This window comes from Epargyreus clarus, unplaced genomic scaffold (genome assembly GCF_041222505.1).
Source record: "Epargyreus clarus isolate Ecla_fem2 unplaced genomic scaffold, WU_Ecla_fem_2.2 ptg000033l, whole genome shotgun sequence".
NCBI classification, from domain to species: Eukaryota; Metazoa; Arthropoda; class Insecta; order Lepidoptera; family Hesperiidae; genus Epargyreus; species Epargyreus clarus.
Genome location: NW_027332238.1, coordinates 4,853,361 through 4,870,423, shown reverse-complemented (window position 1 = coordinate 4,870,423; position 17,063 = coordinate 4,853,361). Strand labels below are relative to the sequence as shown.

Below are 17,063 nucleotides of genomic sequence, written 5' to 3'. Positions count from 1 at the left end.
TCCTATCTGGGGTTGATTACAGATGTCCATGGGCGGCAGTAGCCACTTACTATCAGGTGGACTGCATGCTCGTCTGCTACTCTTATATAATAAAAAAAAGAAGGTTATAATTACCTAGTGTTGTTAAAATACTATGCTCTGCAACAATTGCGAAAGAGAACAAACTCAGCATTATGACACGAGCGGTTAAAAACACCTACCCACAGCTCTGGTGTCCAGTTTGTTCCATGATACGAGGCGGCTCGGACGGCCGCCGCCTGATCGAAACAGTCATCTTTACAAATGTAATCTGCACACCACATTATAGATGTACCTACCTATATTGCAAAATTTGCTAAACTTACAGTTTAATCTATTAGGTAGGTACTACCTTCCAGAAATATGATACCTGCATGACAGATGCGATATGCGTCATCTTTATATATATATATATTTCTTATGTGCGTGTGTATGTCACTGAACTCCTCCTAAACGACTGGACTGATTTTCACGAAATTTGTTGTGTGTGTTCAAGGGGACTTGAGAATGGTTTAGATTCACAATTTAGTCTGTGGGAAAAGGTTTTTAATTTTCAATTCGTTAAATTAATTTTTAATTCGTAAGTAGTTATAGAATCGGAAACTATGCATTTGATCAAGTGATGATCTTTAGCAAAGTTGTTGTCCAAGAGCCCACGAGGGTTTGGGAGTTGGTAAGACCAATTTTCGTCATTCGAATTCGACAGATAGCACCACTGTCATTCCAATGCAGGTACAAATTTTCCGTTTTATGTATGTCATATGATTTCTTTAAAATGCGGGCGAAGCCGCGGGCACCACTAGTTTGTTATATATTTGTACTATATGTATAATGTATATGTATTTGTTGTGTTGGTATAATCGTGTTTTATAGACACGTGATGCGATATTTCGAAACGTGTAGAATTGAATAGCATTGTATTAAATATCTGCATATCACAGCGCTTATCGATATTTAGATTTATCTGCTACTGTATCACTATCGAACAATAATGGCGCCTAGAACCAATCATATAATACCTAACATACGATCCTTACTAAAGAAACCTAAGCAAAAGTATAGTCCGCGCCAAACTGCTAGTCCGCTCTGAAGTTGTTGCGAGCAGGTGTAGTCATACAATTTGCTATGGCGACGCGATTCATTTCTATATTCAGAGCGGACTAGCTTTACGTGGACTATACTTATTACATGACTGTTATTCTTAAAAGTATGTATTATCTAGAGACGTAAAAATCATTTTACAAATCAGCGTCATAGAAACAAACACGTTATTTTATCTATAACTAGTATATAGATAGTATATACTTATTTAAACTACTCATAGATAATTTATATGGTCCGGCAAACTATTCTGTGTGTGTCAGGGGGCGCCACTGGCCATTATAATGTTGCCAGGTTGTCAAAATTTCCTAAGAAGCGGAAAATATTAACGATTGTGTTTATCAATATTAAACATATTATTTATTACAATACTAATGGAAATAATATTCATTTTATTGACATATAACAAGTCTAGTTTTAAGATCGTAATTTTATGAAATTAATGTAAAAAATATTTGTTTTATTTACTTAGGCCATAGACATAATTAAATATCATTGACTTGGGGTATTTAAAACTCGCTCATAATACAAATTACTATTTCCGAAAATCACCACACGCATAGAAAAGTTAGTCAGACCATAATAATAATAAATGTATGACTTGTATTGACTTGTTGCTATATTAATATAATGAAATACAAAATGGTTACGTTTTAACACATGTTTTCGCTTGAACAGCGGGAAGTAACCAGAAATAAAGTGGCTTGTATTGAAACCATTATTAAATAAATGGCCAAGTGCAAGTCGAGCTCGCACACGGAGGGTTCCGTACAACTAAATTTTTTATATATTTTTTTTTATTTTGATAATTAGTAGGAATTTATTACAGCAGCACAAGTTTTGAGGTACACATTGTAAAAAATTAACTGTCTACCTATAACGGTTAAATAGATAAAGCGAAAAGCTTTGAAAAATAACGATGTAATGTACGGAGACCCCCATTTACTTTTATTTTTTTATTATTTTTAGTATTTGTTGTTACAGCGGCAATTATTATACATACTCTGTAAAAAAATCAAGTGTCTACCTTTTACGGTTCAGGAGATAGAGACCTGTGACAGACAGACAGACAGACAGCGGATTCTTAGTATAGTCCGCGTAAAACTCTTTACCCTTTGGGTACGGAACCCTAAAAAAATTACCAACTGGCATCAATTTAAGTATGGCGTTCTACGAAAAGATGAATGGATTGATTCCAATCAAAACAATATAAGTAGTTTGTAACTGCGCATAAATATGTTTTTGTAGACTGTTCTTGTAGACTGTTACAAAGGTTGAATACTTTAGAATCTTTATAAATATATATAACTCAAAGGTGACTGACATAGTGATCTATCAACGCACAGCCCAAACCACTGGACGGATCGGGCTGAAATTTGGCATGCAGGTAGATATTATGACGTAGGCATCCGATAAGAAAGGATTTTGATCAATTCTACCCCCAAGGGGATAAAATAGGGGTTGAAAATATTACTTCATAACGCGAGCGAAGCCGCGGGCAAAAGCTCGTTACTAATAAAATCAGTAAACATATTTATTTAACTTTATTGATTTCAATACGAGTAGTCTATAACTGCGCATAAATATGTTTTTGTAGACTGTTACAAAGGTTGAATACATTAGAATTACTAATAAAATCAGTAAAAATATTGTATTTATTTAACTACATAAGTTACTAGCTGACCCGGCAAACGTGTTGCAATATAAATAAAAAAATGTTAAGGGTGAACAACCATTATCTCTTAGGGGTATGAAAGAGATAGTAGCGGATTCTCAGACCTACTGAATATGCATATAAAATTTGGTGAAAATCGGTGAAGCCGTTTTGAAGGAGTACGGTAACTAACATTGTGACACGAGAATTTTATATATAAGTTATATTTAGATATAAGTGAGTCGGGCTTATAATAATATAAAAATATTTTATTTTTTGCAATATTGATACACAATGAGTGTCTTTTTGGTCAAAATATATTACTAGTCTATCATTGAATAGACGTAATTTGTTCTAAAATCAAGAAAGTCGTAAATAACTACTCTGTTATCAGGCACGTGTTATCTAGTTTGTACTTCCTTGAACACATACTTATTATATAAAGAGCATAAAAGATAAGAAAAACGTAGCCTTTGGACACCTTCACGTGTGCAAAATCAACAACAACTGTTATTATAGTAATTTTCCTCCAATAACCTTGCATACAATGATTCCTTATACGATTCCTACAACCAATACTATTATCACAGTATATATATCCTTATACTGTGCTATTATTGCCGCCATAATTATGCTGTCTGTGAATGTATAGTACTATTAGTGCCATCTAGTATGCAATAGCTTTTTTGAGAATGAAATGTAAAGTACAATTTAGTTCAGCTACTCAACACAAGATGGCGTTGTTTACAATTCTTCTAAGTGACTTTTATCGCGAAATCTCATTGATTTTGCGATAATATAATCGGTAATTCTAAAGCAACATAATATGGAAAATAAGTGACTTCCGATAATATAAAACATACATGACTAAGTAATTTTGATCAAAGTTGTAACATCTTTGTTCAGTTTCGCATTGCAATTATAAATTGATCGTTCTCACTTAGTCGGGTAATAATTCGCTAATGTTGTCTCGCTCTGACGTATAGCTGCGTCTCTATAAAGTTGTCACTGATATGACATGTCGTCATCGCTCACGTTTGGAGTCGAGCGAATAGAGTAGCGACCGAAGTCAGTCACAAACGGATTCGCCGTCGTATGATCTTGTGTGTCATTACTTTGTTTATAAAACTTTTAATTATTGTGAAATCCAGTGTTGTCTAGCTCGAACTATTTTGATATCGTGAATAATAATCGCATCGTGCGATCTAATGGACTGGACTCTGTGTACAAGTGTTTTACGTGGTGTTATCGTGAATCAAAACAGTAACTTGCTGTTTTCCAGTGCTTTTACCTCTTTTTGTGGATATCATCCGTTAGCAAGGGTAACGGAGCGTAACGTAAGACTTTATGCTACAGCAAACTCGGTCGAAATATGTATTAAAAAAATAAAAGGCTGAATCGGAAAATTAACATTGACAAACATTTTTCTTTATATTCTAATTGGAATTATAGGTTGTTTTCCTTGCATTATAGCATTGAAAACTAAAATGTTAGGCGCGTAAATCATTTAGATAATCATCTGTGGTATTTACTATTTTATATTTTTATTCATTTCTGTTTTTCAGATTGTTCTTGAATTATGATCAATTCTTATAGTACTCTAACTGGAATTTATATCCGAACTTGAATAACTTCTCAATAAAACCCTAGGAACTAAGAAGAGCGTACTAATTATATCTTTTTACATCAAAAACAATCAAATATAGAATAAAAAACTGATGATTAACCTGCCCTACATATGGGCTAAAATGTAGGTTATGTTTACATACATCTCCTTCACTCTTATGACTAATGCGTGTGAGTGACAGAGAAATGTTATAACATAACATTATTTATAATTCACATTATTACCTACTTAGTTATGTCATTTTTGCACTATTGCAATATTAACAATTTACTTTTATAGTATTTTTATAACAAATTAGTTAAGGCCATAAAGTTTACCAGTACTTTGTACCAAACCCTATATAGGTCTTTGATAGGAATTGATACATTACCACTGAGAACTTAGGCAATTTCTTTGTATATAAGTCAGCCTACTGATGCCCCAATTCACATAATAAAAATACAAAAGAAATATTACAGTAAATAATATTGTGTGCATGGGAGCCGTTTTTTAAACTGACAAAAGAATTAGAATTGCCATAAGTTTAATGAAAACTAAGTTTATTTATTTTAATTTTGATTATTGAAAAGAGCTTTCTAAACACATTGTGCCTCACTGGGATTCCATCTTAGGGGTGCTAAGAAGACAAATATATAAAATACCTAGAATTTATTACACTGGAGTAGGAAATGAGCATGTAGTCCACCTGATGGTAAGTGGCTACTGCCGCCCATGGACATCTGTAATTAACCCCAGATAGGATTAGATACTCCTACCTGAGGTCAGCCACAGATGCGCAGCTACCCTAGAGGACTAAGCTGGAAAGCCTCGGATAAGTCTGTCTCCCTTACCACACCCTTCAAAACGGAACACAGCACCGTCTAACACTGACGTTATTAGGTAGAAATAGGTGTGGCGGTGATGCCGCCGGAGTCGAACCACAAAGGGTTCTACCACCTTCAGATACCATCTAATAGTAAGTGGTCACTGCAACCCATAGATATTTGTAGCCAACACCATACAGGACAGAGGACTGAGATTGTGATCTCATATGTATGTCAGCCAGATAGAAATCTAAATTTATCATCTAGATGTTTCTATGTAGGATATGATACATATGCCATCCTGGATTAGTCATTCATTTTATCAAATCCAGGAGAGTAATGACATTTTGCAATGTTATTTTTCATAGCAGTACCTAGGTTCCATGTGTAGTGATAATAACAAAACTTTTTATATGGAAAGCTGTCTGTCAGCAACCCAATACTGCCCCATTGCTGGGTATAGGTCTCCTCTCAAAATAAGAAGGATTAGGCCATAGTCCACAACGCTTGCCCAGTGCAAATTAGTATACTTAACACACATCTGAGAACTCAGTTTTTTAAAGATTTCTCAGGTATTCTGGGCTCATAAGAATGTTTTCTTTCATCTATAGAGCAAGTGATAATAAATTTTTGATATGCACATAAATCAGAGGTGACATGCCTGGGATTCGAACCTGAGACCCTTTGAGAGAGAAAGAGAGAGAGTGAGAAAGAGATTGAGTGTCAACCACTAAGCTATAACTCACTTATTATAGTCTTCTGGATTTGATTTTTTTTTTTTTATAATATAAGAGTAGCAGACGAGCATGCAGTCCACCTGATGGTAAGTGGCTACTGCCGCCCATGGATATCTGTAATAAACCCCAGATAGGATTAGATATTCCTACCTGAGGTCGGCCACAGATGTGCCGCTACCCCTGAGGAATAAGCTGGAACGCCTCGGAAAAGTCTCTCTCCCTTACCACACCTTTCAAACCGGAACACAGCAGCGCTTAACACTGCTGTTATTAGGTAGAAATAGGTGTGGCGGTGGTGCCGCTGGAGTCGAACCACAAAGGGTTCTACCACCTTCATTAGGTAGAAATAGTTCAGGTTACAAGTATAGATACCCACTTACCATTAAGTCCACTGAGTACTTGTTATGCCAATATCATACGACGTTTTTGCGATTAATAAACAAAATGTTGGTTGGTTTATATAAGCCACATATATATATGTGCCAACCATCTTACTTTCTAAGGCACCCATAAGAAGGGCGCCCCAGGGTCAAATCCCAAGCACAAATTAATTATCACTTCCTTCAATGGTTAAGGAAAACATTGTGAGGAAACCTTTATAAATGAGAGTTAAAAAAAACGCAAAGGTGTGTGAAGTCTAACATTTTGCACATAGCCGGCATGGTATACTATGGCCTGAAACTGACCCTCTAAGAAACCTGTGCCCAGCAGTGGGACAGTAATGGGTTGACGATGATATGTCCATCAGAAGCAATGACTACCTATCATCAGGTGGACTTCATAATTATTTGGTACTTCAATCTGATTTTTACCAAATCAAATCAAATTTATTTTGTAAAATGCTTCATATACATTTTGTCATCACTGACGTACAAAATTATTAATAAAATTACAGGATCAATTATTATTATTTAAATATAAAATTATACACACAAATATCATAATTAATAAATTAGAATACATTATAATTACAATGTCAAGACTTTTAGCCACTTATACAAAAATAAAATTTCAATTTAATAAAACTTAATATTACATACTGAATAATTTAATCATTTTATGTAAGAAATTCTCGCACATTGTAAAAACATTTGTCAATTAGCCACAATCTTAGTTTATGTTTGAATTTTGTTAGTGGCAAGTCTTTTATGTCCGTAGGAACAGCATTGAATATTCTTCCACACATACCAAGCTTTTATTAGCTTAACTTGTATGTATGTAATGGAATCTTTGAACCCGATTTTTACCCACTTTGAACGGTCCGATTAATTTATATTTTGAACAATTATCAAGAACCGATGACACTACACGATTTTAATAATATTATCCCATTCTCCTCCATCCATCAGGATCGGACTTTAGCGTGGTTTTTAGTTTTTAAACTATTATTATTCTTATTAAAAAAGGCATTTTGTGTATTTCTTTGTATAAATATAAATTATAGTTTCGTAATACGAACTAGTTTTACTAGCACGTGAATGGCGTAAAACACGTAAACGTCGAACTTTTCAAGGTCATAGATCGGAATCTTCATGTACAAGTCTAAGTGACTGAAAAATTGATAATCGGAATCTACTAACCCGTTATTAATAATTAATCTGTCCAATGTTTTGCGTATCAAATATCGTGGTGATTTTTGTACGCATATGATTGTCAAATTACAATTTAGAGATAAGAATGCTGATGTAAACCTTTTTGATTCGATTGAGTGTATCTCCCGTACTGTAGATTTCAAACCTGAACACAGCAGCTACACTTGCTGCTCGGAATTGGTGGGACCTACAAAACTTTATGGTTTAAAGATGGTAGAACCCTTTGTGGTTCGACTCCGGCGGTACCACCGCCACACCTATTTCTGCCTCATAATAGCAGTGGTAATTGCTGCCTTGTTCGGGTTTGAAGGGTGTGGTAAGGGAGACATACTTTTCCGAGTTATTCCAGCTTAGTCAGGGGTAGCGGCGCATCTGTGTCCAACCTTAAGTAGGAATATCTGATCCAATCTGGGGTTGATCACAGATGTCCATGGGCGGCAGTAGCCTCTTACCATCTGGTGGACCGCAGGCGCGTCTGCTACTCCCATATTATAAAAAAAAGATTTTTTTTTTCTGTAAAAGAAATAATATGTAATTATTATCTATTTATAAATATGATATGATACGAATAGGATATGATAATGTAACAATCATTGTATATATATTTTTGGAGTTTACTCCTTAAGAAACTATTTGAGTTATAAGGCCCGGTACGGAAATTTTATGAGGAGTAAAATCAAGTGTAACACGAAAAGTTGAGGCGTAACGTAGAAAGAGACAAACATATATATCTGTAGGATTGAACGTGTAAAAGAATGAGATGGAATACATTACACAGCGAATCTCATTCTCGGGGTCTCCTCTTTGCGCGATACTTCGTAGTCTCACTGTATAGTTCACTACCTCCAGTCTGAGAGTTGAATGTGTGCGTATGTTTGTACGTGTGTGTTGCGCGCTAGATATGGTACAACTATTGATGCGGTGTTTTCACGATTCATAACTCATGTAACTTCCGAAGTTCACGTATCGTATTTCAGTTACCACAAACCTATAATTACAGTATTTAAGAATGATATTATAATTCAAAGTGAAAGAAATCAATCATCCTAAAATTGGATTTGTATAAATTGAACACAATTATTATTATTATTATTATTTATATTATTTTGTAACATACTTTATGTAATACGCATTATTGAAGTAATATAAATAATCCGAATAATTACAGATATATGTTTGTTTCTCTTATCATTTTAGCAGATGCGTTTATTTACCCTTTTTTTCTATTCGATATATATCATAATTATCGTTCGTAAGGAGTAAACTCCAATCGTGCGTCGTAGCTGACACACACACACTTTTTTTTTGTTTAATAGTTTTACCTCTTGCGCGTGTACATAAGTATAGTCGGCGCCAAGCTGCTAGTCCGCTCTGAAGTTGTTGCGAGCAGATGTAGTCATATAATTTGCTATGACGACGCGATTCATTTCTATGTTCAGAGCGGACTAGCAGTTTTACGCGGACTATACACATGACTTTTGAAGTTACACTTCTTTAGGCGATGGGAGGGAAAAGTATTGATGGAACGATTTTCTCGTATTCGTAACTCGTAACTCGACTTTTCCAAAAGAATAAACATACGTTATCGGAAAATAAATTCAAAGAATGACGAGGTCATTCGCTCTGTAGACTTTGTACCTATTTGTATAAACCTATTGCTGTTGTTACGTGAAACATTAGTTAAAGTTGTTTTAATCTTATATTAAGTAGATATAAGCAGTAATAGGTGCAAAAAGAGCTCTCTTCCAAAGCTGACGATGTATTCGCGACTCCTCTGGTGTTGCAAATGTCCATAGGCGACGCATAAGGTAGCCTGTCTTATCATTCGGTTAAATATAAAAATAATTAAAACCCGAAGTTTGTGGTTCAGGTGTAGATCCTAGAGATCCTATATTTCGACGTTTAAGGTATAGTTGGCGTAAAACTGCTAGTCCGCTCTGAATATAGAAAAGAATCGCTTCGCCATAGCATTTTTTTTTTGTTTACGAAGGGGAAACCTTCAAAAGGTATCCTATGCCGTGGGAGCGGCACAGGGTTAAGTGGGATTCTTACCGCACTAAAACCCCCCGGTGGCCGTCCTCGGCGCTGCGTAAAGGACTCCAGGATCTCCAAGGGAACGCAACCGGAGTCCTCTTAGCACATTGCCCCATCGGGCACTACTGTACCTACCTGCTCGCAACAACTTCAGAGCGGACTAGCAGTTTGGCGCGGACTATACTCCGTGAATGATGACTACTTTCCATCAGTTAAACATAGATAAGCAGGTAACCCGTCTTATAATTCGGTTAAATATAAAAATAATTAAAACCCAAAGTTTGTGGTTCAGATATCGATCCTAGACTATTTTTCGAAGTAAAAGGTACACATTCTAAATAAAACAGACATAGCCTTTTATAACATTGAATTCGAGGACAATTTGCACTTGCATGAGTAACGAGTGTCATGATTCGTAGATATTACGAATGTGAACGTTTAATAGTCATTGCTTTTTGACAAAGGGATATCTGGACAGGTGATCGTCCATGAGGAGCAGCTATGCTCCCAAAGTTTTAATTCGGACCATAGATTAGTAAAGATTACTACCAAGAAAATGTACCCAGTTTTGAGAATTGAAATAGTTGCGTAAAAAAGTTTTGTCACGTCTCCGTGCTAAAATGTCCCTAAAATATTTGAAATAATTATTTATTTATTACGTAAATTACGCAGTATTAGTTATTTATTCGTAAATTTTCTCTAAAAATGTTTTTATTTGCCAAGAATTAAAAAAAAGAACTTACTAATGAACCGTTTGTGGCTTCATTCAATTTTAAGGCGGCGAAGTATCTTTACTAATCTATGATTCCGAGCTTATTATTATTACGATGTGCTTGAAAACTTTGACATAGCGATTCAGAAGTATCAGTGGTGCCATCTCTTAACCAGTTGCGGAAAGTTGTTACAGATTCAGTATTTTGTTGGGCTGGTTTTGTCTATGCCTTTTTGGTGTACATTTTTTTTAGAAAGTAAATAATGATTTTGAGTTTTTAATTACGTTCTCAAACCTGTGTTAGACTAACAATCCCTTTAAAAAAGGTCGAGAAGCTGGCAGGCCCGTCTAAATTTAGACACTACAGACAGACGAGACAAAATTATTTTTTTATTCGTGTTTGGAGACATTTTTTGTACTGAGCACGCTTTCAATTTTGCAGGTTTAAGTCTAACTGTGATACTTATATTAAATTAGTAAGATGATATAGTCCGCGTAAAACTTCTAGTCCGCTCTGAGTATAGAAATGAATCGCGTCGTCATAGCAAATTGTGTGACAACACCTGCTAGGAACAACTTCAGAGCGGTCTAGCAGTTTGATTTGATTTGGCGCGGACTATACTTATAAATAAATGCAATACATAAGCCAGCGTGCTGTAAAAAAGGGTGTTTTTTTTATCTAACACTAGCTGACCCGACAAACGTTGTGTTGCCATATAAATAAAAAAATGTTAAGGGTGAACAACCCTTATCACTTAGGGGTTTGAAAAATAGATAGTAGCCGATTCTCAGACCTACTGAATATGCATGTAAAGTTTGGTGAAAAACAGTAAAGCCGTTTCGGAGGAGTACGGTAACTAACATTGTGACACGAGAATTTTATATATAAGATAATGCATATACACTATGGTCCCAATAATTTAATTGTCTATGACATAATACTGGCGGGAAGAAAATTAACACAGTTCTGTTCTAACATAAAAAAAACAATGACCGATAATAGATACTACAACTGTACACACTCCACTCTTATTTGTAGTCTATGACGATATTGGCGGGAAGATGCAATACTTTTTAATACGTCCTTGCCATTCGTTCGGGCGTGGGGTCAACGCGCTTACGGCCAAGACATTGATGAACGTAATACACGAAAATAAATCAGTAAATGTTTGCGCGCTAATTTCGAGAAAAATGCTCCACTTTGTTATATTTTTCGTTTTAAGATTTACACGGTTAAAAGAAAATGTTGGATTTATTTTCACTTATAATAAATCCCGCTATATAGTTAATGTAGTTTTTTTTATGCTAGCAACTTTTAATATTTTGCAGGATTAAAGTAGTTTATGTCAGCTGTGTTTAAACTTTAAAGTTGTCCATTTTTGAGTAAAAATTTGACGAAAATCAGAATCGATTCAGCCGTTGCAAAGATTAACATAAGAAGAGTTTGAAAAAGCGTTTTTAAGAAACGTACAAATGTCTATCGATCTTGCACAGATTAAAAAAATCTAAAAAAAGATATTTTAATATGATAAAAATCTGCCTCTACTCTTAATTATTTTTAAAATGGCAAAATAAATGTTGAAAGTAAAATTACAAACTCAAAATAAGCCGTATAGAAAAATATCGCCTTTCTTATTACTTAATGAAACAAAAACTCGTGTAACGGTATGGATGAAAATGGATTATATAGATAGATAACATTTATTTGCACTTGTAAATAAATATACTGCCACGTTTTCGTAACTAAATATGGCGTCTTATTATTTAGATGACACGACCCGTGTGTAAACAATGTAAGGTGATTCATTGTATCGAAATTACATCATGGCGTTTGTTGAAATATATTTGATGTACATTGAAGCGTTTGTTCTACACTGTCCCGCATAATGTAATTTTGAAACTAATAGGCATAGATTAGTAAAGATTACTCACTCCTAACAAGAAAATGTACCCAGTTTTGAGAATTGAAATAGTTGCGTAAAAAAGTTTTGCCACGTCTCCGTGCTAAAATGCCCATAAAATATTTGAAATTATTATTATAAATTATTTAATTATCATGAAAATTACGCAGTATTAGTTATTTATTCGTAAATTTTCTCTAGAAATGTTTTTATTTGTCAAGAATTCAAAAAAAGAACTTACTCTAATAAGCCATTTGCGGCTTCATTCAATTTCAAGGCGGCGAAGTATCTTTACTAATCTATGCTGGTAGGACCTTATGTGGTTTGTTATCTGCGTCACCGCCACCTTTATTACCGCTTTTATTAGTTTCACCTGTATGTATGTATGTAACGGAATCTTTGACCTTGATTTTACCCACTTTGAACGGTCCGATTAATTTAAAATTTTGAACAATTATCGAGAACAGATGATAATACACGATTTTAATAATTTTATCCCATTCTCCTCATCAGGGTCGTCAGGAATCAGGATTAACGATTTTCCTTGTGCGATTTTATCGTGGTTTTTAGTTTTTAAACAATAATTATTTCTACCTAATAATACAGAGTGATTATACATAGTCATAGGTATCTTACCAAAGACTTTAAATTATAGCCATAGATTAGTAAAGATTACTCACACCTAACAAGAAAATGTACCCAGTTTTGAGAATTGAAATAGTTGCGTAAAAAAGTTATGCCACGTCTCCGTGCTAAAATGTCCCTAAAATATTTGAAATAATTATTTATTTATTACGTAAATTACGTAATGATTACATAAATTAGTTATTTATTCGTAAATTTTCTCTATTTAAAATGATTTTATTTGTCAAGGATTCAAAAAAAGAACTTACTAAAATAAGCCATTTGTGGCTTCATTCAATTTCAAGGCGGCGAAGTATCTTTACTAATCTTTGATTATAGCATCCTAAAAAATAAGTGTTGTAACATCTCTTTATAGATCAGTTTCGAAATAGAAATCCGAATATAGCCGATTATGACCGATAGTATTTCTAAACTTGTCCAATATTTACCACTTAAACTGTATATTATAATGCAGAGAAATGACACCATCAATTCCTATTATTAGTGTATTAATCCCATGTATATATGTATTACACATTTTTTTATTACTTAGGTATAGTCCGCGAATATAAAAATGCATCGCGTCGCCATAGCAAATTGTATTACTACACCTGCTCGCAACAACTTCAGAGCGGACTAGCAGTTTGGCGCGGACTATATATATTTATTAAAGTTATACTTAGCTGCTAGTAAACAAATAAATGCAACTGTTCTTTATTTGCATTTATATTACGCCGTCTTCCTTTTGTACTCACATCATACGAAGCAATGTATGCAAATATTTAGCGAATAACAAATTGTTCGCGCAAATTATTTTTATTTGATAGGTCGATCACCTGGCTATGACTATATTAACATGTATATTATAGCTATGTGTGTTGTACATAAGTAGTTTATATTTAGGAATATTTGAAGGTGGTAGAAACCTTTGTGGTTCGGCTCTAGCACTACCGCCACACCTATTTCTGTTATAACAGCAGTGTAGCGCTGCTGTGTTCTGGTTTGGAGGGTGTAAGGGAGACATACTTTTCCGAGATGTTCCAGCTTAGATCTCAGGTGGGAATCTATTGGGGGGTCTCCTCTCCTGAGAAGGATTAGGCAGATTGGGCCATAGTCCACCGCGCTGACCACTTGGTCACCGTTTTGGTAGACTTCTATACCTTAGAAAACTTGGTTTTTAAGACCAAGGTTCTAGGTTCCTTACGATGTTTTACTTCGCCGTTTAAGCAAGTGATAATTAATTTTTAATACGCACATAACCGAAAAATCTGGTGCGTGCCTAAGATTTGAAACTCGATCGAGAAGCCGAGTTTCTTAACCACTAGGCTATCGCTGCTGACTAAAGTTCAAAAAGAGTCCAATTTTGGAGGGGTCCCTAGTATTATAGATCCTTATACTGTGTCTGGGGTATTGACGAGGCAAGTCAACGCTCCTATGTCTCACGTAGGCGGCGCCGGAGGTCGCCCGAGGTCGATCTTAAAACACTGTGAATGATTCAGTTTTTATTACAATCTTTTATTAATTTGTGTGGGTCAATTTGCAATACATTTTTGAGTGCTTCCACAAAAATGGCTAATGAAATTTGGAACACATATCGATACCATCATTCGCAAATCAGCCAACTCCACTTTTTGTCAAAATGATTTTTTTATTTATTTTGATAGTAAATGGCGCTGAATGAAATCAAAATAAATAAAAAAAACATTTTGACAAAAAGTGGAGTTGGCTGATTTGCGAATTAAGGTATCGATATTTTTTTTTTATAATATAAGATTAGCAGACAAGCATGCAGCCCACCTGATGGTAAGTGGCTACTGCCGCCCATCATTAATTAACCCCAGATAGGATTACGTATTCCTACCTGAGGTCGCCCACAGATGGGCTGCTACCCCTGAGGACTAAGCTGGAACGCCTCGGAAAAGTCTGTCTCCCTTACCACACCCTTCAAACCGGAACACAGCAACGCCTAACGCTGCTGTTATTAGGCAGAAATAGGTGTGTCGGTGGTGCCGCCGGAGTCGAACCACAAATCTAAAAAAACTTCGACCTTCAGAATGTTTGATATTTTTTTATATAATGTAGCAGACGAGCATGCAATGCACCTGATGGTAAGTGGATACTGCCGCTCATGATCTGTAATCAACCCCAGATAAGATTAGATTCCTACCAGATGTCGGCCACAGATTCGCCACACCCTTCAAATAAGAACACAGCAGCGCTTAACACTGCTGTTATTAGGTAGAAATACTTTTCTTAATGTCCAAAGCTGAATCACAAATTCCCTAATAATCTTCCATACATGACAATGCGGATGTCTAAATTTATTTCCTGGTTTTCTCGACTTCCCAACCAGTTTCAAAGTCGTACCACAAATATTCAGTACATCTGGCGCGTATTTAGATAGCATTGCGTTTATTTTCATCTCTCCATAAAGGTCTACAAGGAAAACACAAGGCAACGTGATAAAGTCTAATAAATATGTTCCTATGCGGAGACTAAGAAATTTTGTATTTATCAAACGCGTTTGTAGGTGGTACGACTAGAATCGTCTGTTTCGGCACCACCGTCACACCTATTTCTGTTATAACAGTAGTATTAACCGCTGTTGTGTTCTGGTTTGAAGGTAAGGGAGACATACTTTTCCGAGGCATTTCAGCTTAGTCCTCAGGGTAGCGGCGCGTCTGGCCGACCTCAGGTAGGAATATGTAATCCTATCTGGGGTTGATTACAGATGTCCATCTTATATATAAAATTCTCGTGTCACAATATTAGTTACCGTACTCCTCCGAAACGGCTTTACCGATTTTCACCAAATGTATATGCATATTCAGTAGGTCTGAGAATCGGCTGCTATCTATTTTTCATACCCCTAAGTGATAAGGGTTGTTCACCCTTAACATTTATTTATTTATATGGCAACACAACGTTTGCCGGGTCAGCTAGTATTTACATACAAAGAAGTGGTAGCCTAGTGGTTAATAAACTCGACCTCTGAATCGAGGGGTTCGAGATTCAAATCCCAGGCACGCACCTCTAATTTTTCAAAGTTATGTGCGTATTAAAATTAGTTATCACTTGCTTAAACGGTGAAGGAAAACATCGTGAGGAAACCTGCATACCTAAGATAACTTAAAATAGTTTTCAAAGGTATGTGGAGTCTACCAATACGCGCTTGGCCAGCGCGGTGGACTATGGCCTAATCCTTCTCATTCTGAGAGGAGATCCGTGCCCAGCGGGACAGTAATGGGTTGATGATGTTTCAAACGAGAAACAAAAGGATTTAATGTAACTCCGCGATCCACTTTAATAAATGTAATTTCACGTCATTTTTGCAACCTTGCATTATTCTTAACAAGGACAGCCACATATATATAATACATACAATGAAAACGGGGCGATTATTTGCAGACATTCACGTTATATTATGAAATCCTTGAGTTTATAATTGTCAACATAAGTATGAGTACATTGGATATGGGTCGGTTTATTTTGATTTTTGAATTTTCAAACATACTTTGGTACTTATAACTTATATGTGGCTGTTTGCAACTTTGCTTCGATTTTAATTGGCCAAGTACGAGTCGAAGTCGCATACGGAGGGTTCAGTACCACAAATTTTCATTTTTTTTTTATCTTAGTATTTTTATTTTGTTTTAGTACTGTCAAAATAGTAGCTATAGAAAATGCATTATGAAATTCAGTGGTACCTTTTTGATAATATTGAATTAACAGACGAGCTGGCAGTCCACCTGATGGTAAGTGGTTACTGCCGCCCATGGACATCTGTAATCAACCCCAGATAGGATTATCAAGCCATTACTGAGTGGTCCGGAAAAACATAGGCACTAAATCAATAAATACATTTTTACCATTCACTCCATTCGATTCACGATTTAAAATCGTACCCTTCTCTTTTTATTATCGTAAATGTCAAGCGATCAAGATTGAAATATAGGAGGTTAGGAGAGGGAATTGAACCCTTCCCATACTTACCCAGCCCTTTCCCTACTTTTAAGGAGAACTTGTATTCACCGAGGAACTTTACAATGATGACGTATTTGCTTTCAGAAAAAAGTCTTTGAAGAATTCATACAAAGTTTTGAAAGTTTTGCGTACCGTAACCATAGAAAATCATGTTATACAAACATTTTGACGCAATTAAAATTTTTATAAAATACAATTTTGTATTTTTATCGACTGCGGAGGGTAATGCTTTCGAGTATGTATGGTTTGCGCCAAACTGCTAGTCCGCTCTGAAGT

At 35.4% G+C, this 17,063-nt stretch overlaps 1 protein-coding gene across 7 annotated transcripts in view; it reads left to right on the top strand.

Annotated features, from left to right (window-relative positions):
* The window catches only part of LOC140755454 (segmentation protein cap'n'collar), a 150,088-nt gene that overhangs the window by 9,283 nt on the left and 123,742 nt on the right, over window positions 1–17,063 (top strand). For 3 of the 7 annotated variants that reach the window (XM_073090722.1, XM_073090721.1, XM_073090717.1), the window contains exon 1: window positions 3,830–4,110. The exons of 3 other annotated variants lie outside the window; for them this stretch is intronic. The gene's annotated coding sequence lies outside the window, so the exon portion shown is untranslated. Of the gene's footprint in view, window positions 1–3,829; window positions 4,111–17,063 lie in introns of those variants that run through there. One more of the 7 variants, XM_073090718.1, reaches the window with a different exon arrangement.